This window comes from Saimiri boliviensis, chromosome 1 (genome assembly GCF_048565385.1).
Source record: "Saimiri boliviensis isolate mSaiBol1 chromosome 1, mSaiBol1.pri, whole genome shotgun sequence".
Taxonomy (NCBI): domain Eukaryota; kingdom Metazoa; phylum Chordata; class Mammalia; order Primates; family Cebidae; genus Saimiri; species Saimiri boliviensis.
In genome coordinates this window covers 194,793,229-194,818,461 of record NC_133449.1, presented here as the reverse complement: position 1 = coordinate 194,818,461, position 25,233 = coordinate 194,793,229, and the positions used below count along the sequence as shown (strand labels likewise).

Below are 25,233 nucleotides of genomic sequence, written 5' to 3'. Positions count from 1 at the left end.
TGGTACCCAGCGGGTCTGGGGTCTATGCACCACATTTTTCCATTCACTCCCCATTCCCATGATTATACTGCATCTGTTGATGCTGCTCCTGCTTTCAAAGCCTCCTGGCACAGGAGACGAGTATTGCACAAGGGAACACTGGTTATGTCTGGGCTGCCCGAGGGCCTCACAGGCTGTGAGTGGCTAAGTTTTCAAGACAACCCAACTCAGCTCCTGCCAGATTTAAAAATTACACTGCCAGCACAGAGTGGCATCCAGATACCCTGAGGGCGTGTAACACTCCAACTTTTCCCATATGTCTGGAACTATGTGGAGTTTCTCATTTGCTAAATTGGGCCAAGTCAGAAAATTTAGACCTGAGTTCTAATTCTAGCTTTGCTTCTAAATAGCTTACTTAACTCTCTAGACCTTAATATTCTCAACTGGAAAATATAGGAGTTGGCCTAGGAAGCTACTAACATCCCTCCTGCTCTGACATTCTGTGGGACTGCACTTCTCATGGCAATTACCATCTGGTGGCTGTACCTCAGAAAATATTCGCTCCGGGCCTCGGTTTCCTTGTTGGCAAAAGTGGTACCCATACAATAGGAACGTCACAAAGAGGTTGTGGATTTCAACTGGGACTGTGTACATAGAAGCAGACAGCGCAGTGAGTGCACACAGTAGGAACTCAATAACTTAATTTGTAACATCTCCCAGAGTCTCCATCTGTGAAAGTGAAATAATACTTGCCAATCTAGCTTGTGAAAATGTATATAGAGCAATGAATAGAGATGGAAAGTGCTTGGAATTAGGAAAAGCAAATGCAAATGACGGGAGTTATTATGCAAAAATGGACTGAAGTCAGAGTTTAAGACAGAGCAGGAACAGATTTGATGTGGCTGATTAATTTATTAAACAGACTAAAATCATAATTAGAGAAGTCTGCTTAAATCTCCAGACTTGTCTCAGATGAGATTTAAAAATGGAAGGCAAAAGAGGAATCTCAGATGTTTCCACGGCTTGCTGGGCCCAGAAACGAGGCCAAGAGGAGAGAGGGAGGCCGAGGGAGGGGCAAGGGTGCTAAAATGACTGTTAGAGAGGGGAGTTGCTGAAGCCAAGGGAGCAGCTGGGAGTAAAGGCGATGACAGCTGAAGCGAAGGGGTTATTTCAGAACCGCTCACTGTGGCCTCTTTAGCTTTGGCTCTCATTAGAATGAGGGGAATGAGCTAGAGGGAACCTTGCTTCCCTTTTTATGAGAAAGGGTGAGCCTTGTTTGCCCAGGAGGGGTATCACCATGTAAGAGAGTGTGCCTGTTTCAGCTTAGAGGTCCTACAGAGAAGTAGCACTCATAGCCTTAAGCGATGGGTTCTCTCCTGGAGGCCTGGAAGGAAGCAGGTGCCATGGGCTGATTGAAACTCTTGGGCAGAAATCCAGGCTTGGCTACAGGTTATTTTTGTCTAACATTTTATTATGAAAAATCTCATACAGCACAGTTGAGAGCACTTTTTCGTGAATACTGGCATAGCCCCACCTAAATTCTATTATTATGGTTTTACTATATGTGCTTTATTGCATCTGTCCATCCACCTATCCCTCTAACTATCCATTACTTCATCCTAATTTTGGTGCATTTTGAAGTAAATTACAGGCTTCAATATGTTCCCATATAAATACTTCATTTGATGTAAAATTTACATACTATGAAATGCACAAATACTAAATCTATAGGTGCCTCATTTTGACAAATGTATGCACCTGTGTAACCCAAACCCCCGTCTATCAAGATAACAGAACACCATCACCTCAGGGTTGACTGCAGATTTGCTACATGACCTTGGACAAGACTTTGCTTAACTTCGATCTCAGCTGGTCTCCAGCTTTTCTGATCCAGGAACACTTTTTCCAAGTACCACGTTCAACAATTTTGTCTTAAACAATTAAGCCTACAGGGAACCTTGACTATCATTTAGTTTAAGCCTTCATATTATCATCAAAGGAATCTGAAGATTGGAGATATTTATCCAAAATCACTAAACTGGTGGCAGTCACAACAGGAAATTAATATTTATTGAGCAACTTCTCCAAGCCAGGAAATACACTAGGTGCTTTATACGTGAACCCTCACCACAACCTGCCTCACAGGGCTATTATAAAGATGAAATAAGATTAAATATGCAGAGTGCCTGGCATTGTGCCTGGCACAGAGCAGACACCAAATGTCATCACTACTTCAGCCCCACATTTACATTTTAACACATTCATACCGCTGAGATAGTAAATGTTAAATGTATATGCTTCGTCCCGTTTAGTTATGACAATAACCCTGTGCATGCTTTAAAGGAGACTATAGTGCTGTTTCTGATCACTGTCAGTGGATGACGATATCACTAAGACTCAAACTCAGTCTCCTGACCTCAAATAGTTTCAGGCAGTGAAATGTAGGAGCTTCCTTTATGCTCCTCCCAGGCCATCTGGAGCTAGAGTGGAAGGGCAATTTGAAAATGCTATGAAGGATATATTTGGTTTAAGTGACAGAAGCCCAACTTAAACTGGCTAAATAGAAGAAAAGGGGGATTTATTGGTGCCTAAAAGAGAAAGTTTTGGTCACGATCTAGCTTTAGGCATGGCATTGATTGATTTAGGGCTTTATGTGATGTTACCAAAGATCTGACTTTCTCTCTCTCTCTGCACTCCCAGGCCCTCAAATTTTCTCTTATCTTGGCTTCGTTCTCAAGCAGCACCGCCCTTGTGGAGGCAAGACAGCCATCAGCAGGTCGTGGTTTACTTCTCTCCAGATTAGCAATCTCAAAAGAAAAAGAAAATTTACTTTGCAACATCTGACAAAACTCCAAGGATTGGTTTTACTGAACCAGGTTGGTTTATGTGTCTACTCTTGAAACAATCACTTTTCAAGAAGGACAGAATCTATTAACTGGCCACCGTGGCTTATGAGCTACCACTCTAACCAGAGGTAGGGCCCACCCAAGGTCACATCACTAGCATAAACTCAAGTATGGTTGAAAGGGGCTCATTATGAGTAACGAGATACATGCCTATCACTCAGGAAATTCCAAGGGTTTTGGAAACTGAGGACAAAGACAAAATGTATTTTTTATTATACCACAGTTCTTATGAGAGGTTTATAGATCATGCCTTAAAATGGGAAGCTCGAATTACAATCCACGAGGGTAAAGTCCAGCTGAAGTTCCTACTGCCTCATATAAACACTAAGAAAATGCTGAGCCATTCCCTTATTCCCTGATGTAATATAGAAGTCAAAGAGCCAATGTATTCATGTGTTGGCCTTCCAAAGAAACTTACCTGAATTGTCTCAGGAATCCTTAGTGCCTAAGCCCAGGGATCCAAAAATACATGAGGTCCCCTCCAAACCCTTCCCAGGAAGGTCTCTAACCATCTATCCCCAAGGATACCAACTGTCATGCCCTGCCCCCTTGCAGCACTTTACTTCCTTCAGAGATGTTCAGGCATCAGTGAAATTCTCAATAACAACTCCATTTTAGAGGTGCTTTCCCCACAAAGGAACTACTATGATGGTAGCCATTTCGAATGTCAGACCATGAAGGAGCTACTTCTGCTTACAATGGGCCTTGTGGCCATCATTCCTGGGGCATGTGAGGTAGGATGTGAAAGGGCATGTGCCAATAGCTTCCCTTTTTTTTTTTTTTTTTTAGCACGGATGACTGAAATCAGAAAAAGTTGAGGCACAAATTAGAAGAAGTCAGCAAAGTGTCTTTGGGCCATCCATCTCCTGTTTTGGTTCCCTTCTCCCACAGTCTTTCCCTTCCCCTTTACAGGTTCCCAGTGACTTCCTCCTTTCACGCTACTCCACTGGAGGCAACACAGGGAAGGGACAGGGAAAGCAAGAACAGAAGAGAGGACGGAGCCCAGGGATGCTCAGCACGGTGCACGCAAGAGAAACACGAAGTGGAGAAGAACCAAGACAAGTGACTTTTGAGTGAATTGACATTGATATTGCTCGAACATGAAAATGGACTTAGAGAAAATTACTGGAAAGCAAATTGCAGATTCTGCAAAACTCAGTGTGTTAAAAAAATATGGATTTTTGCTGAATAAAATGAATTGAAAAGTCATCTTGTTCTGTAATCCCAATATAGACTCAAAAATGGGTCTCAATATCATTGGCAACCACCCAGATCTGTCCCAGCCACTGTCACCTGGACTCTCCATGCCTATTCTTTTCCCATCTATGACATTCATTAGAGAGGCTGAAATTTGTATGGGATCTTAGAGGGAAGAATAGTATATAGGGAAAAGCATCATGAGACAGGAACTCAAAATACAGGCTCTAGTCCCCTCTGACAGTGATTAGAGTGAACTAGGATTAATCAAATCCCCACTATGTGTCACAGTCACCTAAGTTTGGACAATAATCCTAAATTTAGATGATAATCATTAAGGTTACTTCCAGCTTTTATGTTTCAAGAGACAGGGCTATCTGTTTTCATTTCCCCCCTGCTAATTTCTCCTAAAGTGCTCTAAAGGAAAAACACTCCTCTTAGCTTAGACACAGGAGAGATAGAGAACTCTGGTTCCCAAGGCATTTACTCCTTGTTGGTTGATTTGTGGTTTTAGAGTCATTCTGTAGTTTCCTCCCATTGATCTTAGTCTGGACACCAGAATAATCCAGAACAAGGGAGCATACCTGGCCACATGACAGCTGTTTAAATATTTAAAGACATTATCCTGGCCTCTATTCTCACGTTATCCTCTCCAGTTCCTTTCAGTCTATGTAAATGATTTCCAGACACCTCAACATCCTTCTTGCCTATGTGGGGCCCCTCCCTAGTTTATCAATGCCCATCTTAAAATGTAGTTCCCCAAATTAAATTGTATATCCTTGGGATCTCAGCAGATAGCTCAAGAGAGCTCAAAGAGTATCTCTAGTAATCTAAGAAAATGCTTCTCCAAATGTTTTGTTTTTATTGGTAGTGAAACAACAGCCTGCATCGGCTGTTAATGTGGTGGTGATGGTGGCAGCAGATGTTTAAACCACCTACATTATACTGTTGCTTCTTAGAGGTGGGGTTTCAGCTGAGCCTGAATTGGATTCAAACATTGAGAGTACAGTATATGAGGGATGGTTATTAATGGTGACCCACAGGCATTGATCATTCCGTAAGAGGTGATTTTCACAGAGGAAATAGCCTGTGGGAGGGGTTTGGTGCCAGCGTACCTGGGGATGGAAATGTGAAGTAGTGAGGACACGAGATGTCATTCAAAATTGTATCCTTTAAGATAGCTTAGATCTGTGGAGAGTGGGGCTGGGAGTTAAATTAAGGTATACACAAGACTATGTGGGCCTGGGGACAATAACTAACAGAGAATGAAGGAGGCAGCACCCACCCTATTTCTGCTCATGACCCAGTGGAGTCCCACAGAACACCCACCAGGCAGTAAGCAACAGGCAAGCGGGCAGGGGCAGGATCTGCTCCTAAGGTAGCATGGGTGATATTTGGAGGATTCCAAGGAAAGCTTACGGGTACTCTGAAGATGAACACCATCCTATCTTTGGTGCTACTGGGGAAGGTTGAGCTGGTAAAGTGGAATTATTACTGATAATGAGAGCTCACTGGAACCAATAAACTGATGAAACAAATACAGTTTGGGATATGTTAATATTAACTAACAGTTAATGTGACCTCTTTCAAATTTGTGTCAATCTATGGCGTTCAAGACTTCTCTGAAAATTTCCTAAGTAATGTCAAATACGCTGGTTTGCCTATTATACTTGGAGTAACAAGGAATTATAACATACGGCCATAGATCCTCTGAAAGAATAGTATTGAGCTAAACAGTGCCCTGAACTTGAGCTACAGTGTTGGTTTCACTGCTCTGTTTTGCTTCCATTTTTATAAATCCTCAGAAACTTCCTCTTACTTGCTAAAATTTAGACCCTACTCACATTTTTGCCATCTTTGTGTGGTTACTGAAAATAAAGAGAAAAGTTTATTTGTAAAGGAAATGCCTAGGAAGCAAAGCTGTCTGCTTTTGGGAAGGAAAGGAATCTACTTTTCTGAAGGACATATTAAAATGAATCATAGAAACAGATTTTGAATTTTCATCATATTTGACCTGACATTTGATTTTCCAGAATGACTAATAAATGAGAGAAGAGAGAAAAAGCAAAGTTACTTGAATATGATCCCTTCACTTCCGTAATCCCAGTAGAAACTATCTAGGGTTGTGAGGAGACTTTACAAGATAAAATCAAACATGTGCTGGTGAGCTTCTCAATCTTATTGTTTCAGCTCCAAGGTGGTGCAGAAATGAGAGGGGTAGATGAGGAGCCACAGAGTACAAGAGTTATTTTCACCCTGGGTGACACACCCTGTTCTCACTCAGGTCCCAGGTCAAGGGGTTTGTTTATCTTCCTTTAAATATTGTCAGAGAAGCTTTTGTTTTTTTAATAATAATAATAATATATCATTTATTATAATTTTTACTTTATTTTTCCATAAGTTATTGGGGTAGAGGTGGAATTTGGTTACATGAGTAAGTTCTTTAGCGGTGATTCAGGAGACCCTGGTGTACCCACCACCCAAGCAGCGCACACTTGCACCGTATTTGTTGTCTCTTATCCCTTGCCCAGCTCCCATTCTTCTCGCCAAGTCTCCAAAGTCCATTGTATCGTTTTTATGCCTTTGTGTCCTCATAGCTTAGCTTCCGCATATCGGTGAGAACATACGAGGTTTGGTGTTCCATTCCTGAGTTACTTCACCTTGAATAATGGTCTCCAGTCTCATCCAGGTCACTGCAAATGCTGTTAATTCATTCCTTTTTGTGGCTGAGTAGTATTTTATTGCATATACATACCAGAGTTTCTTAGCCACTCATTGATTGATGAGTATTTGGGTTGATTCTATAATTTTGCAATTGTGAATTGTGCTGTTATAAGCATGCATGTACTAGTATATCTTTCAGATAATGACTTCTTTTTCTCTTAGTGAGATTGCTGGATCAGATGATAGTTCTACTTGTAGTTCTTTAAGGAATCTTCACAGTTTTCCATAGCAGCTGTGCTAGTTTACATTCCCACCAGCTGTGCAAAAGTGTTCCCTGATCACCACATCCACGTCAATATCTACTGCTTCTTGATTTTTTGATTATGGCCATTCTTACAGAAGTAAGGTGGTATCGCATTATAGTTTTGATTTGCATTTCCCATCACTCATTTGATTGTGAGTGATGTTGAGCATTTTTTCATAAGTTTGTTAGCCATTTGTATATTTTCTTTTGAGAATTATCTATTCACGTCTCTAACCCACTTTTTGATGGGATTGTTTTTTTTTTTTTTTTTTTAACCGACTTGAGTTCATTGTAGATTCTGGATATTAGTCCTTCGTTAGATGTATAGATTGTGAAGATTTTCTCCCACTCTGCGAGGTGTCTGTTTACTCTGCTGACTGTTTCTTTTGCTGTGCAAAATCTCTTTAGTTTAATTAGGTCCCAGCTACTTATCTTCGTTTTTATTGCATTTGCTTTTGGGTCATGAAGTCCTTCTAAGCCAATGTCTAGAAAGGTTTTTCCAATGTTATCCTCTAGAGTTTTTATAGTTTTAGGTCTCATGTTTAAGTCCTTGATCCATTTTGAGCTGATTTTTGTGTAAGGTGCGAGATGAGGATCCAGTTTCATTCTCCTACCTGTGGCTTGCCAGTTATCCCAGCATCTACTCCTCTCAAGCATCACACTCTAAAATCTCACACAGAAAACTCTTCCCCACAACCAACCTAGAACATAAGGCAGACATTCAGGGGCTAGAATGCAAGCGGAAAGAAGCTTTACATTACACTCAGGGGTTGGGGGTACACAGGCATACCCACCATCATTAGAAGGCCATCTCTAACAAGACAGCACCAACTCGGGCTCAAATTCCAGGACAAGTTCAGCAGGGCCCACCTTCCTCCTGCTTCTCCTACTGTCTTGAAGCCGTGGGCTTGGGCCTTCCACCAGGAGTACCTGGTAACCCTGCCCACTCGGGCTCAACTGACTTTTCTTCTGACAGTATGTGAAGAGCAGGTGTGTTACACAGCACTTCTTCAATGGAAGCTCTCTATACACTGTATACCAATATTAGCTTCAGAAAGTGGTGACTAGCTGGTTTTTTCAGCTGGCTAGGCCCAAGCAAGTAACAGATGAGAGAACATGTACCTTGCATACAGATAGCAGAAAAGCAGCTAACTCAAGTAAAATGTAGCCAGGCAGGAATCTAAACTAGGATAGGTGACTGATAAAGTAATTTGCTATGCCCTTCTATTTCAGCCTGCCAGTCAAGTGGTGGTTCTTCATCTGTCTTTCATTTATTTATATTCTATTCCTTTCCTATTTAAAAAAAAAAATGAGAATGCTTACAACCAAAGTCAAAAATCCAATCGACCCATTAAAACAAAAATGAAAGAACCAAGACTTGGATTGAAGAACTGGGAAAACACTGACTTATAAAGCCTACGCTATAGAAACATCATTGCAGTCAGGCCCCAAGTGAGCTCTGTGCTCCTGGTAGTCAAGGTGAAAAAAGGAAAACTAGTGATTTAAAAACTGTTATCTAATAAAAGGAAACACATCTGTTCATTAAGAGAAACAAAAATTTTTCTACCTCTAAACTCTACGATGACATCTCCATATACTGGGCTTTCCAGTTACGATTAAATCATAATCAAGAATGTCCTGTTATTCTGGGAACTGATGATACTGCCGTATGCTGGAGAGTTAGAAGGCCACTGCCTTGTTTCTGGATTTTACATATGCTGCTATGTAGGGAATAGGTAATGATATTATAATGTTGAAAATTATACTTCAGAAATGAAAATGACATACTGAACCCGGAAATCCAAACAACTCTAAGAATTAGCATCTCTTAGAATATCAATGATTTCCATATTACCATCCCAGTATCTTATGGAAGGAAGGTTCATGCATATTAAATATGGGATAGGTGAAGTACATCTGAAATATACCTTCCCATTTTACCCCCCACAGATGATGTTTATTTTTTAAGGTTTTATTTTGGTAATTTTAAAAATTGTGATAAAATAGACATAACATTAAAATGACCACTTTAACCGTTTTAAGTGTGCAATTCAGTGGCATTATGTACACTAATTTTCCCTCCCACTGATGCAACCCCATCCTATTCCCTGCTATAAGGAGAAAACCGACAGGCATTATTATTTTTCTTGGAACTTTATATCTATTTACCTCTTAAGAGAAGTTTATCTCAAAAAGTGATGTCAACTATAAAAGAATGCGTGGGGGATTTTCAGAGGTGAGAGACAATAAGGCAAAGAGGTTTGGGTAAGAAGCCCTTCCATACGTCCTTAACAGAATGCTTTCTTTCCCCCTGCCCTCTTCACCGTCTAAGAAAGAAGGATGAGATTTAGAATTGCTACTTTGTCACGTGTTGTACAGGCTTTCAACCAGCATCTTTCAGTCTCAATGTCTTTGTCCATAAAATGGATGGTAAGTATCCTGATATCAGTGTTACCGTATACACTCAAAATATACATCAAGAGGTAACATTAAAATTGCTATGCATGAATTGGTTATTACTTTTGTGAAATTCTGGTTCTAATTAACACCAATAGGTTGCAAGCTCCTTCATGGTAGAGTCTGGTCTGAGCCCCAGCCTGAGCACGTGTTGACACTGAACAAACATGGTTAAATGTATGGAAGCACCAAGATACTTGCATTCCATGGAAAATTCATAATGTATCTAGGATAATGAGAAACAAAACTACAATGAAGTAAACAGATTAAAAAAAGAAAGTGAGTCTGTGTGGTTTGCTGTTCTCCAGCCCCAAAGTGGGTGGAATGATCATTGAAAACTGGTACTCGGGTAATGGGCACTCATGAGTGGCACAATCTTCTGTAGAACAACTTGACAAAGTCATCAAAACCTTAAAAATAAACGTAATATGCCACACCAGCCTCCAGTCAGCCTCACTTAGAAACCTGTCAGCCTCAGAGCCTTTTATCTCCTATTTGAGATCTGGCGATCTGCACAAAGCAAAGTGACCCATGTTCTGTGTCACATCAAGTTTCAAGGCTAGAACCCACTGCACCTCCTTCCCACCCCCAGAGGAAACGGTGAGGCAGGAGGCTTCAGGGCAAACACTCCAGCCAGTGCTCCCCAAACCGTGAACAAGGCACCACCACCAAGGCTCGAGACCTAATGACAAATGCTTGCTAAACAATCTGATGGCTCTATGTTTTAACTTGGCTACACACAGACACACACACACACACACACACACACACACACACACAGGTGCTCACACAATATAAGCAGCAGAGAAGTATCAGTTCTGGTTTTCTGCAGTTGCTACATTTTTATATTTTCCGGTTGGAAATTGCTTCATTCTCTGCCAATGTCCTCCCCACTTTATCTCTCTAGCCTTCCTACTTTACGGAGAGCCCTGAAACTCCCAGTGCCTGAAGTGTATAAACCTGTTCACAAACCTATGGCACAAGCATGAAATTATTGGAAATTCTTCATGATCTGTCCTTTCTCTGAATATGTCTTCTTGTTGCTATACCTCTAGCAGCCTTCTAGCACGTGACTCATGCCCTCCCTTCAGTGTTCAGATGGGTCTGAAGATACTGGGGCAGTTTCAGGAAAGATCTAACACCAGCTTTCTCCAAGAAAAAAGGCTCTTTAGCATCAACGTCACACTGGATCCAGAGTTCTGTTTTACAGTGTCTTGAAGAACCATGGTCAGTTCCTTCTAAACACAGAATTGCTGTTCTGAGGACAAGACCAAAACCAAGCCTTTCATGGACATATGCTGGCCCCCTGATCACTTTCCTAATACTCTAAGGGAGAATAGGAAGAAAGGAAGGGAGAACTATAGTATTTGTTGTTGTTGGATGACAAAGATTTTTTTCCTGGTAGGTGTGGGCTTGTAGCACGGGTTTAATGGTGTAGTATCAGGAAACCTCACTTGTTGGGTGGATAAATCTTTTGAGACTTTTTGAGTTCCAGTTGAGAAATATCCCAACACAAGCAGACTTAAGCAAAAGGAAATATATTGTCTCAAGAAAATAAAAATTTCAAGTGTGGGTTTGGCTAGATACACAACTCAGGTCAAACGATGGAATTAATCAATGCCTGTCTTGCTATCTGTCTAATTTCTTCTGTTCACTTTATTCTCAGTACACTCTCAAACTGAACATCCAATAACCCTAGGCTTTCATCAGATTAAAGAAAGAATGTTTCTCACTTTTAAAACAAAATATATTCTTTCTAGCTTTATTAAGGTATAACTGACAAATATTTGTATTGTACAACGTATTTTGAGACAGAGAGAGATAGTGGAATGATTAAATCAAGCTAATTAACACATCTGTCACTTCACATACTTATTTTTGTGATGAGAACATTTAAGATCTACTTTTAGCAATTTTCAAGTATATAATGTATTATTATTAACCATAGTCATCGTACTGTACAACAGATCACCAGAACTTATTGATCTTTTCTAACTGAAATTGTATACCCTTGGACCAACATCTTCCCATTCCCCACACTCCCAGCCCCTGGCAACCACTGTTCTACTCTCTGTTTCTATGAGTTTGTATTTTTTAGATACCACATGTAACTGACTCATGCAGCATTTGTCTTTCTGTGTCTGGTTTATTTCACTTAGCATAATGTCCTTCAGGTTCATTTCTGCTGTTGCAAATGGTAGGATTTCCTTTTTTTAAAGGCCGAATACGATTCCATTACATGTAAATATATATCACATTTTCTCTATCCATGCATCATTCAGTGAACCCTTGAGTTGATTGCATATCATGGCTATGATGAATAATGCTTGATATGGTTTGGCTGTGTCCCCACACAAATCTCACCTTGAACTGTAATAATTCCCAGGTGCCAAGGGTGAGGCCAGGTAGAGATAATTGAATCATGGGGGCAGTTTTCCCCATACTGTTCTTGTGTAGTGAATAAGTCTCGTGGTATCTCATAGTTTTAAAAGTGGGAATTTCCTGCACAAGCTCTCTTGCCTGCCCCCATGATGTGATTTTGCTCCTCATTCACCTTCTGCCATGATTGTGAGGCCTCTCCAGCCACATGGAACATGTGGAACTGTGAGTCAATTAAATCTCTTTTCTTTATAAATTACCCAGTCTTGGGTATGTCTTTATTAGCAGCACGAGAACAGACTACTGCAATAAACATGGGTGTGCAGATATCTCTTTGATATACTGATTTCATTGCCTTTGGATATTGTTGGAAACAGGTTTACAACATTGGGAAAAATCCACACTGAGGCCCTCAGCAAGGGTAGTTTACCTCCTGCAGGAAGGGTGCAACTCACAAATAGCTGCAGGATTTGAGTCAGTGTTGTTCTAATGAGTAACAATTAAGAATAGCTGAACAGGGGCCGGGCGTGGTGGCTCAAGCCTGTAATCCCAGCACTTTGGGAGGCCGAGGCGGGTGGATTACGAAGTCAAGAGATCGAGACCGTCCTGGTCAACATGGTGAAACCCCGTCTCCACTAAAAATACAAATATATATATATATATATTAGCTGGGCATGGTGGCGCGTGCCTGTAATCCCAGCTACTCAGGAGGCTGAGGCAGGAGAATTGCCTGAACCCAGGAGGCGGAGGTTGCAGTGAGCTGAGATTGTGCCATTGCACTCCAGCCTGGGTAACAAGAGCAAAACTCCTTCTCAAAAAAAAAAAAAAAAAGAATAGCTGAACAATTAAGATCGACTAGCCAAATGACCTGGGAAAACAGAGTAGCCCTAGATGTGATATTAGCGGAGAAAGGTCGTGTTTGTGTTATGATTAAAACCCAGTGTTGTACCTTTACTCCAAACAACACTGCTCCCAATAAGAGCATAACAAAAGCCTTCCAAGGACTTACTGCTTTATCAAATGAGCTAGCTAAAAATTCTGGCATCAAGAACCCTATTTAAAATTGGTTTAAAAGGTGGTTTGGTCAATGGAAAGAAACCATAACCTCAACTTTTACCTCTCTAGCAACTGTGATAAGTATACTTCTTCTCCTTAGATGTTGTGCCATACCATGCAACTCTTACTAAAATATCCCCAACTCCTCCTCCACCCTATCCAGAGAAATTACTTCTGTTGGAAGACCAAGCTGAACAACGAAGCAAAAACCTATTAGATAAGTTTGAAGAAGAATTATGAAATAGAGAGGAAATTTTGAGAGATGAGAAAGTTCTTCTTCAAAGTTTATCTTAGACTACATTATAAGGAGTTATAATTCTCTTGCTCTATGGCTATGATCTGCTATTAGCATAAACATATACCCCTGTGTATATATTCTCTAAATCAGCTGTTTTAAATCAGCTACCTTGATTCACTCTGGCATTTCTGAACAGGACTGGGCAAGCTCCAAACCCTGGTGCATGCCATTCCTTATTTGGAAACCCTCCCGACCTTCTCCTGACTAGCTTCCTCTCTTTCCTCTTCTTCCTTGTCTTCTTTTCCCCTTATCTATTCAGGAAATGTTCAAGTTTTTAGCCAATCAGGTCAAGCATAGAATGTGAGGTCCTGTTCCAGCCAATAAAAACTGGATACAGCAGTAGGTCAATTGCATCAGGCAATGAAAGTTATAAATGTCCCTGTCTCCTTTGTTCAAGTGTGCTCTCGTGGCAAGACTGCTGGTGAGTTGCACCCTTCCTGCAGGAAGTAAACTAGCATTCCTGAGTGGTCCATTGTCTCAGTGTGGATTTTTCCCAACGTTATAAACTCGTTTCCAACGGATATATTCCCCAAAGTGAGACTGTTGCATCATATGTTAGTTCTATTTTTAATTTTCTGAGCAATTGTTATACTGTTTTCCATAATGGCTATACTAATTTATATTCCCATCAGCATTTCTTTTGTCTTTTTAATAATTGCCATTCTAACTGGAGTGAGATAGTATCTCATTGTGATCTGATTTGCATTTCCCTGATGGTAAGTTATGTTGAGCACTTCTCATATACCTGTTAGCCATCTGTATGTCTGCTTTGGAGAAATGTCTGTTTAGGCCCTTTGACCATTTTTGTAATTGAGCTATTTTCTTTCTATTGAGTTTTTGAGTTTCTTATATATTTTGCATACCAGCCTCTTCTGAGATGTATGACTTGCAAACATTTTCTTTAGGTTAACTCTTTATTCTTTTCTTTCCTGTGCTGTGCAGAAACCTTTTAGTTTGATGCAATCCCAGTTGTCTATTTTGCTTTTGTTGCCTGTACTTTGGGGCTCATATCAAAAAATAATTGCCCAGACCAATGTCAAGATTTTTCCCTATATTTTTCTCTAATCATTTTACAATTTCAGGTCTTACATTTAAGTCTTTAATTCACTTTGAATTGACTTTCATATGGTGTAAGAAAATGTCATATTTCATTCTTTCACATGTAAATATCTAGTTTTCCCAACACCCTTTAGTAAAGAGATTATCCTTTCCCCATTGTGTATTCTTGACACCTTGTCAAAGATCAATTAATGGTAAATACATTAATTTATTTCTGGGCTCTCTATTCCAAGTATCTGTTTTTATGGCAGGATCATGCTGTTTTGATTCCTATAACTTTGTAGTAGATTTTGAAATCAGGTAGTGTGATGCCTCTGGCTTTTCTTTTTCCCTCAAGATTGCTTTAGCCATTCAGGGTCTTTTGTGTTTCCATATGAATTTTAGGATTGTTTTTCTTATTTCTGTGTAAAATGCCACTGGAATTTTGATAGGGCTTGCACTGAATCTGTAGATTGCTTGTGGTAGACAGGTTAACAATATGAATTCTTTCTAACCATGAACATGGAATATCTTTCCATTTATTTGTGTCTTCAATTTCTTTTATCAGAATCTTTTAGTTTTTTTGTGTTCAGATTTTTTACCTCCTTGGTTAAATTTATTCCTAAGTATTTTTTATGTTACTGTAAATAGTATTTTTCTTGTTTCTTTTTCAGATACCTCATTGTTAGTGTATAGAAACACTACTGATTTTTGTATGTTGATTTTTTAACCTACAACTTTACTGAATTTATTAGTTCTTTTGGTGGAATCTTTATGCTTACCTTTAGATAAGATCATCCCGTCTGTAAACAGAAACAATTTTCTTCCTTTTCAGTTTGGATGCCATTCTATCTATCTATCTATCTATTTATTTATTTGTGAGATGGAGTCTTGCTCTTTTATTTTTATTTTCTTGAGATGGAGTCTTGCTCTGTTGCCCAGGCTGGAGTGCAGGAGCACGATCTTAGCTCATGGCAACCTCTGCCTCCTGGGTTCAAGCAATTCTCCCACCTCAGCCTCCCAAATAGCTGAGACTACAGGTACATGTCCCCATGCTTGATTAATTTTTGTATTTTTTATAGAAACAAAATGTCACCATGTCGGCCAGGCTGGTCTCAAATTCCTGATCTCAAGTGATCCACCCATCTCAGCCTCCCAAAGTGATGGACTTATAGGCATGAGCCACCATGCCCTTTTAAATAGCTTTCTCTCCTTTTAAATAGCTCCATGTAAGTTCCACAGAGATCCATGTTGGACTGGCCAGAGTGACAGGCTCTCTACATGAATCAGATGACTTGGGAGATAAATAAATTTATTGATGAAAACTTGGGTCACTACCCTAGCTACTTCAAAGAAAAATTGAGGTGATGTTACCAGAAGAAGACAGAAAAAATGGAGGACAGGCAAAACACTAGATGCCTTCCACAATAGGTATGTGGTAGTCTTAGAAAGAAAGACTGCTGAGGGTATAGGTAAGGACTCCTCAAGGGTCAGCATTTCCAAGGACCGATCATGCCAACAGCTCAGAAGCTCAAAGGTTTTAGAGAAGGTGGTAGAAACAACTTTCAGAATCATCCACACTCCAGAGTTGAATCATCACAGTTCCTAAATTCAGGGAAATATAGACTCATGTAAGCAGACGTGTTTCAAAAAGACTTCATGAAAAATGTAGGACTTGCACTGAGTTTTGAAGAATGTGTAAGATTTGGGCTGAAAGATGGGGAAGAAGAGCAGCAGAAATCATCCAGACCTGCATGAATAAAGGCAAGGAGTCTGGCTCAAATGCAGAAAACTGTGGTGGGAGAGGAAAAGCCACATCCTCCTTGTGAGATCAGCCTATAGGAGATAAGGAGGCATACTGGGCAAGAGGAACAAGGGGTTTGAGTCTCCGGACTAAATTGATATTACTGAGAATAGTGATTAACTTTCTTTCTGTCCTCCTCCTCTTTTTGTCTCTAAAGTTTTAACATTGCCAATATTTTTATTCTCCCTTGGTCTAAATGTAGGAGTTTTCTATATTCCATTCTAATTGCTCTGAGGAGCAGGATTGCAGAGCCCATGAGCACGCACAGGAAAGCATTCTCTCCAGCCCCATCCCCCTGGATCCACCGTAGGCACATGCTTTACCCCATCATGTGTCTATTACACCACAAGCCTGAGGTTTCCATCCTCTCATCAAGGAATCCATGCTGCCAAGCAACAGGGGCGTGTTGATAAAAGTTAAGGAACCCCATTCCTAGGAGATGTAGTAGATTAATTAGATCACCAGTAAGTAGAAATGAATATCTATTGTCATTCAGGAGAAAGAAAGGTGCTGGCAGCCTGGGGCACAGAAAAGGTAAGGGATGGAGAAGAAAGAGTTAAATAAAAGTCAGAACAAGGAGTCCTTTCAGAGTCCGGGAGGAGAGTAAAGTGGGAAGCCTGAACATATAGCAAAAAACACAGGTTTGGAATCAGAAAAACTTCAGTTTGAATCTTTCACTTATTAGCTGTGAGGCAGAACTTAATCTCTTTTAAGGATAATGAAACTTGCAGTTTATTACAGTATTAATAAAGATGAAGGAAGTAGAGTAACTGGTTCTTCAGATGATTGTACTACCACTTCCCTGCTGTGAGCTCTTGGTCAGATTAACCTCTTTAAACTACAGTTTCCTCATCTGTAAAGTAGAAATGATAAAAACACATAGCTCATAGGCTTGTAGTGAAGATTAAATATGAAGATGCATATAACAAGCTCCACACAGTGTCTGGCTATTGTAAGCACCCGATACATGTTAATGATGATGATGGTGATGCTGAATATATTGATTATATCAGTTAGGATGCTTGCAACTGAATGAGGCAGGAAACCCAGGCAGAAGTGACTTAAACAGCCAGGATATGTTATTATTCACATGACAGGAAGTCCTGAGTTCAAGAGGTTCCAGAATGGGTAATTCATTGGTTCAAAGATGCCAAGAATTTAAGTTCTTTCCTGTCGTCAGAGTTTCTCAGCAAGTTGGAAGTTTTCTAACTTGGGTTGTCCCTTCTTGGGTACAAGATGACTGCCACAACTCCAGATATGACATCTCAAACAACCTCCCACAGTGGAAGAAGGAAGAGACCACACTTTTCTTTTTAAGACAGAAGACAATTTTTCTGGCAACCACCATGCACCAGCAGACTTTCCCTCATATCTCATTAGCCAGAATTGCATATACATGCTGATGGCTAAACCTATCCCTGGCCTCTCAAGAGATGAATGAAATCACATCTCGGTGAGCAAGCAAGAAGGTGGACATGGTGGTTGAGAAGGCAACCGACATCAACCCCTCAATAATGGTGATGAAAACTATGGCCCTTAGAGAACAGAGTTCTGGGAGGGAGGATAGAGCCACAGCTGGCACAGAGGTGAAGAGGATACTGTAGCTGTTTAGTGCAGCTCCTAAGAGAAGAGTCTTCGGAGTCACAAAATTTGGAGTCACAAACTGAACTCTTGGCGCTGCCATTTCCTAACGGTGTGAACAAATTATTTACCACCGTAGAAACAAATTGTTTCTAAATTAAGCCATACAGAGTATGTGATTTATGTGATTAACAAATAAGTGAAACTATCATTAGTACTTCTGGCCTAGCAACAGGCACAGGAATCTAGTTGTTACACCAACAATCATTAAACTTCCGAATACAAACATGAGTCTATACGTAGTGCTTCAATAGACTCTTTCTTCCCCAGGATGAGAAGCTTGTTCAGAATGAAGAGAGAAGGACTGATTGCGGAGACAAACGGAATTCAAAATCAGATCCCAGCACTACCATTTAGGGAAAGTTATTGGGAAAGTTACTGAATCTTAAGAAAGTTATTGAACTGCCTTGTGCTCAGTTTTGTCATCTGCAAAATAGAATAACAGCTTATTAAGTTATGAAGATTAAATAAATGCCGGTGTGTAAACTGTGTTTAAGGGCAGCCGTTGTTAGCACGTTTATTCTTTTTATATAAAGATGCAGTTACTCTATTCTGTCCCTTACTCATTTTGCTACTTGTCACTACTAAAGGAGCAGTGAAAAATCTGGCTTGAATTCTTGTTCTTTCTCTTAGCAGCCACATGGCCTCCGAGCATCAGGTACTCCTTCAATAAAAGTATTGGCCCGCTTTTCTCTCCAGAGATGAGAGGCTCCAAATAAAATGTTTTGAAGACTGAAACTCAACATATGATGTTTCATTATTTATACTTATTATCTCCTACGATTCCAATTTTTGTCTCATTCTTTCTTATCACCTACGCGTTTCTCTGGCTTCCTGCCTAGAACTTTTTCCTATACTATGTCACTACTTACCATAATCTCCAATATCTCTACTTTCTCTTCTACCCAAATCTTTATGCATCATTACTAACAATCTCTTAAATGTGCCTTAAAGTTGTATTATAAGATAGTGGTGTGTATATACATACATTATTTTAAATTTAATCTACCCTTCTCAAGCTCACAGAGACTCTTATTAAATTAGCATATGTAAAATGTCAAATAAGCATATAGTAGTAATTACTATAAATGCTAAATAAAATATGATTTCAACAACTGTGTGCTTAGGTCCTGCCTGTGTACGACACTTTGCTACAGAGATGACTCTAACAGAGTTCCTGGCCTCAAAGAGCCGACATATTCCAGTTTGGTAGTTAAGACCTGTGAATAAGTAAGCACTATACATAAAATACCTCTAAAATAATAAAGGTCTTTTAGAAAGATCGATGGGTTTATCTGACCCAGGTGGCAACATAGTTGCCCTCTCTGCCTGCTAAGATGGTGCTCAACCCCAGCAGCATCTAAGACACGTCAAAAAAGATGTTTTGATCCTTAACATAATGAGAGAAATGACTAGAGAGAGGTATTCTGCACAAGTTCAAGATTTTACCAAGTGTTGCAGGAACTCTGGAATCCTTATGGTGGTAAAATACTGGAAAGAAAATTCTGCATTGAAAGAATTTCTTAACTGCTTTCTATAATTATCCAATCTTTAACAAAGAATACAAAATGAAATACCTGAAGGAAAGTGAAGAATTCAGAAAAACTGGAATTTCTACCAATTAAAAGCTACAGAAGCTTCCCACAAGCCTGTAGGCAATATTTGAATGGCACTCAGAACTCTAATACTCATGGAAGTCATTTATAGTATAAGTCACCTGAAATAATGAACTCATGATAAGAATGTGTGTTTGCTCTATCCTAATTATAGAAATATTAATTTTATCTGAAATCAGATCTTTTATTAAAAAGAGATTGATGGATTTCAAAGACTTTGAAGTGGATATATCTGCAAAAAAAAAAAAAACACTAAAAGCATTCACTAAAAAAAGGTGAGTTTTCTTTAACAACATTTGTTATAAATGTTTGAGATGTCATTTTTTCAGAACAAATGAAACCTAGATGACAACTTGCTAAAACTGTATTTAGATATTTATCAATTCCATATGCTCATTCTTTCTTGATCCTGCCTAAGGAGGAGGCAGAGTCTGGTTGTGCATCACAGGGTGGGATTGTGGCCTCTAACTGGGTGTTTAACTCCCAGAAAACAGAATGCTAATCAGGGTGCTGGGGAACACAGTCTTTACTGGATGGAAGGTGGAATGAATTCACTTTAACATTTCTGTTTCAGTCTGTGTTCTTGGTAGTAAACAACAGAAACCAACTCTGACTATATTAAGCAAAAACATTTATTTGAAGGTTCTTAGGGGCTCACAGAGTCCACAGCAAGCTAAAGGTCAGCCTTGGAACATAGGCTGGAACCAAGGCTGCTCTACACAGGCTAAGGCATTAAGATCATAGCCAATCTCACTCTAACATTCATGAGGCCCAGAGCAAGAGTAAAAATAAGAGCCCATGGTTGAGCTCACAACCTATCCACTTTTTCATCCTAGCCCCAGCCCAATTTCACACCACAAGGGCCCTCAAGCACACTGGTGAGAACACTCAGCCCATTGTTCAAGCTCTTTCTACACATTGCTCACATTCCCGAACAGATGCTCCTGTCACTCTGAGGACCTGTGACTGCAAACAGTGATGGCCTGATCTGCTCTCAAAGGCTTTGGGCCCTTTGGGTAGGGAATCCCAGGATTCTGGGTACCCAGAGTCTAGTCTAGAAGGCTAGTCTAGACAATATGGGCACTAGGTGAGCAGAGGTGAAGCCAGAAGAGATCACAGTGGGGCCCTCTAAAGCTGAGGGGGCCATCCTGTCCAGAGGTAAAGAAGATCCTGCTTACAGCAAAGGTCTGTCACACAGCAAGACTCATTGCGGCTGCCTGGAACCATACTACTGGCACAAACCTTGGACGCCACTCTCTCAAGAGACCATATCCAGGTGGCATCATCCAATGGCCGAGCCCAAGTCACCTGTCCCCCAGGCTATTCCAGGCAGGAAGAGGCCTCACTCACACAGGCCCCTGGGCTTCCTCCTAGGACTAGGACCATTAAACAGTACAAAAGAAAATTAGGGTACTATGAACCAGGATGATTAACTGGATAACCCTGAAGTATCAGACATGTACAGCGGTCCCTTAAGACACTACCACTCTTTCTTTTTTCCCCTTAATTAGATTTCAGGCTGGTCTGAGACTCCTGGGCTCAAATGTTCCTCCCACCTCAGCCTCCCAAAGTGCTGGGATTACAAGCATGAGCCACCTTGCCAGCCCTTCTATTACTCTTGATAGCTGTTTATTCTGCACTAGTTCTGGAAACATGACCATTACCAAATACACCTAAGAAACAAATCTCTAGTTAATGTCAATTTGTGTGGGGGGGCGGGGGAGGGTGGGGGGAGGGGAGGATATACGCATCCATAAGATCACAGGACAAAAAAACTATTTTATTTAACTATTGTTGGCATTGATCTACCTTCCTACTTTTTCTCATGTTCCTCACCCTCACCTCAAACATCTCTACTTGCTTGTAAGTTATAAGTAAGCAAGAGGACAGTCATGCACCACATAACAACATTTCAGTCAATGACAGACCACATACATTACAGCAGTCCTACAAGGTTATAATACTGTATTTCACTGTACCTTTTCTATGTTTAAATACATTTGGATATACAAGCACTTACAATTGTGTTATGACTGCCTATAATACAGTAACCTGCCTTATAGGCTATAGCATATACCCTAGGTGTGTAGTAAGAGGTACCATCTAGGATTGTATAAGTACACTCTATGATGTTTACACAAAAATGAAATTGCCTAACTACACATTTCTCAGAATGTAATCCTATTGTTAAGCAACACATGACTGTACTAAGAAAGATACCATAAACTATTAGATCAAAAATCCCTCTGATAGTATGAGACTCCAAGAGTCCTTCAAATACGGCAAAGAGGAAAAACCCAGTTTTGGTATCAAATTGTGCTGGAGTGGGACCAGAAAAAGACCCTTCCACAATGGCCCTCTCCTGAAAATCACCAGCTTGGACAAATGTTCAAGAGCTAAATCAGGGAGGGAAGCAGCAGACAAGTAATTTGGAGATCACAGAGTCCTCACTGTATTAGTTTGCTCAGGTTATCATAATAAAATACCACAGAATGGGTGGTTTAAACAACAGAGATTTATTTTCTCCCAGTTCTGGAGGCTAAAAGTCTAAGGTCAAGGTGCCAGCTGATTCCTTTAATGAGGGCTCTTATCTCAGAAAGGGAGAGAGAAAGTGAGTTCTCTGATTTCTCTATTAGGAAACTAATTCTATGGGATCAAGATACCACCCTTAAGATCCAATTTAACATTTATTACTTCCTTAGAAACCCCATCTCCAAATATAACCACACTGGGGGTTAAGACATTGCAGTAGGAATTTGTGGAGGGGACATAAATATTAAATCCATAACACTCACTAAACAGCCAGAGATCTTAAATTTTTATGTTTATTCTCTCATTTATGAAAAGTGAGGAGTCCGGGCATTAATTGCACACACATACAAAATCATTGAGTGAAAGCTTTACATACATATGAACATACAAGAGGAGGCGATAAAAATCCATCCTTTAGAAACACAGAAAGCTATGTGTGCTGGCTTATAATACTGTAGTGACCGAAACATATTATTAAATGAAAAAAGAAAGTTGCGAACATTGTGATGGGTATGGTACTGCATGCGTAAAAGTAAGAAGGAATTACATCTACATCCACACTTGCATACGTCTGAACTATCTTGGAAGGGACGTATGAGCAAACCGACAGATGTGATGGCAGGGACTGGTGGTTGGGATTGAAAATGAAGGAACACTTTTCATCAATTTCCTCTGTGCAGTTTTTCCTGAAGGAAGTGTTGTGGAATCAAACAAAAGTTGAGGTGCACTAGTTTGTGATGTTGCCCCACAGATCCACAGAAGACTGGAACATGTACAGGTATTATCTATTCAAAATCGTTAAAGGAAAAATAGAGAAATACCTTTTGCAATTAAGCTAATCGGGAAGTAAGCCACAAAGCAGTTAGCAGCTATACCTAAACCTCTCAGAGGATACAAGTTTTTTACTCCACCATCCGAGGAGCAAAGTCTTAAGCAGATGAGGTCGTTTTTAAAGAAATCACTGGGAAATCTATACTTAATTGAAGCCTGGAATTTGCTTCTGGAATTTGTTTCCTCTGTTTCTCTTGCTTCCTGTTTATTTCTTAAGTAACGGAAGCACAGAATCAGAAACATTATTTTCTAACTTTTGGAGAAAATAACTAAACATGGGCAAAGGAGATCCTACGAAGCCCAGAGTCAAAATGTCACCATGAAGCTTTTAGTGCAAAGTTGTGAGGAGAAGCACAAGAAGCACCACCAAATGTTTTAGCCAGTATTTTGGAAATTTCCAAAACATGCTCGTAAGTGTAGAAGAACAGATCTAAACAGAAAGGAAGTTTGAAGGCATGGCAAAGGTGAACAAGGATCATTATGAAAGAGAAATGAAAATTCATATTTCTCCCAAAAGAGAAAGAAACAAAACATTCCAATGATTGTGCCATTGACCAAATACAAGTTTGTAACTGAAAAACAAAGTTGCAGGAATTTTGTTGACATTCTCAATGTATCTAAGTAAATACATTTTTTTTAACTAGTAAAAAGATAAGAAAGATGGTATCTGCTGTTTGAAAAAAAAAAAAAAAACAGTGGAATCCTCCAATATTGTTTGAATAATTGTTTTAAAAGATTTGCTTTTATTTGTTAAAAATGTGAATTGAGGAACTAAAGCCCACTTGGTGCTTGCTAACTGATTTCTAGCAATTGCCATGTTAAACAAGACCCAGGGGATTTTTGAGTTCAGTATTAGCACACAGGTATCTTTTCTCTCAGAAGAAATCAGCCCTCATCATTACACAGAAAAAGAATGTGGGTAAGGGGAAAAATGGGAAACAGGCATAAAGCAGAGCTAGAGATAACTTCCTAAAGAGTACGCCTCCGAGAAGGAAAGGGAAGAAGGGGGCAGCAACCTCTTTCTGACACGTGTGTGTGCAGGCACTTCATAAGCATTGTCTGATTTAATCTTTTCAACAACTCAGTGAGACAGGGACTGTTATTCTCCCTATTTTTCCAACATGCAATTGGGAAAGCCTTGCCCATAGCCACTCGGCTTTGAGGATGTGTAAGTTGCTATGTTGAGAAGAAGGTGGCAAAGGAGTGCTGATGGGGGTTGGGAGAACTCAAAATTTCCTACTTGCTCGTAACCTCACTTCTATTGGGGTCAACCTAATTTCACACATGGCCTGTATTCCCTTGTGCTAAAATTAATTTGTAAGATTGTCCTACATTTTTCTTTAGAGAGTGACTCAATTTGAAGGCACTTCGTCACTGGGGCACAAACATCTTTTCTAAGTGGGTACTGTTTCTGCTAATTAAGGAAAAGTGAACACTGGAACAAGCCAGGAGGGCAGTTTCTGACTCATCCTCTTTGGCTTCATCTGTGAAAATGGACTCTGAGGATTCAAAAGAAGCGAGATGATAAAAAGCAGGGCCAGGCACGACCCTTCAGCTTGTTGGAAAACATTTGAACATGGCTTCTGTTTGACCCAGAAATAACGTTTCTACAACTGAAATCTGTTTAGACAGTCATCAAAAATATCTCTGCCCCTTTTCTCTCCCAGAGTACTTCTGGAGCCACAGCAAATCTCAACTCAGATATTCTAGAACACCTCCTCCCATTGGCAAAGGAGGACCAAAGCTGTCTAATTTTAGGGTCTAACAGTTGGCATGCAATTAAAACTATATGGGCCTCAGAGGAGAATAATTTATTTATGGGTAAATTAGAATCACTGCAATATAAACATGCTCCCACGGATCAGGAATTCGCTATGCTCAACCAGGGACCATAAGAACTCTGCCACTTTTACAATATGGAGCTTACTGTTTTAAAACAAGCAAAAGATCAGACATCTCTAATCCATTTTTTAACATCAGTCCCAAATGCTGCATGCAGTAGGGCTCCAGTCAATACCATCCGTATTTTAGAATTGGTCATGATTTGAGGTATTTGATCATGAGAAACTATAAGCAAAAAAAAAAAAAAAAAAAAAAAAAGGAAAATTTTCTTCTTCCTAAAATTACATTGGTATTAAAGTTCAGACTGAGGGTATTTTTGGTTTCATCTGGTTTTGGCTTTGAAAACTTTGCTGACCAGAGATTTAGATTGGGATAAATGAGTCTCATTATGCTGGTTTATTTCATGTCATAAATTTGCTAAAATAAACGAAAGGAAATCATATCTTATGTTTAAACAGTGAAAAATAGAAAAATAAAGATTGCTTATAGTATGTCATCACTGTTCTCCTGAGAACAGGGTTATTATAATACTTCTGTCTGCCAATACAGCATACCTTTAATTTTCTCCTTAAGAGTTTTCCATACTAATGAGAGCATGTCCCCACCTCCCACAGTGCGGCTTTATAAAAAGATATAAAGCATACAGAAAACACACAAAACCATGTGTTGCTCCCAGCTCTTCAAAACTA

The 25,233-nt window shown here is 39.8% G+C and overlaps 1 pseudogene; it reads left to right on the top strand.

The window, feature by feature from the left end:
* The first annotated feature begins 19,122 nt into the window (after positions 1 to 19,122).
* Positions 19,123 to 19,378, top strand: LOC120364995 (COX assembly mitochondrial protein homolog pseudogene; annotated as a pseudogene).
* The last annotated feature ends 5,855 nt before the right edge of the window (positions 19,379 to 25,233 follow it).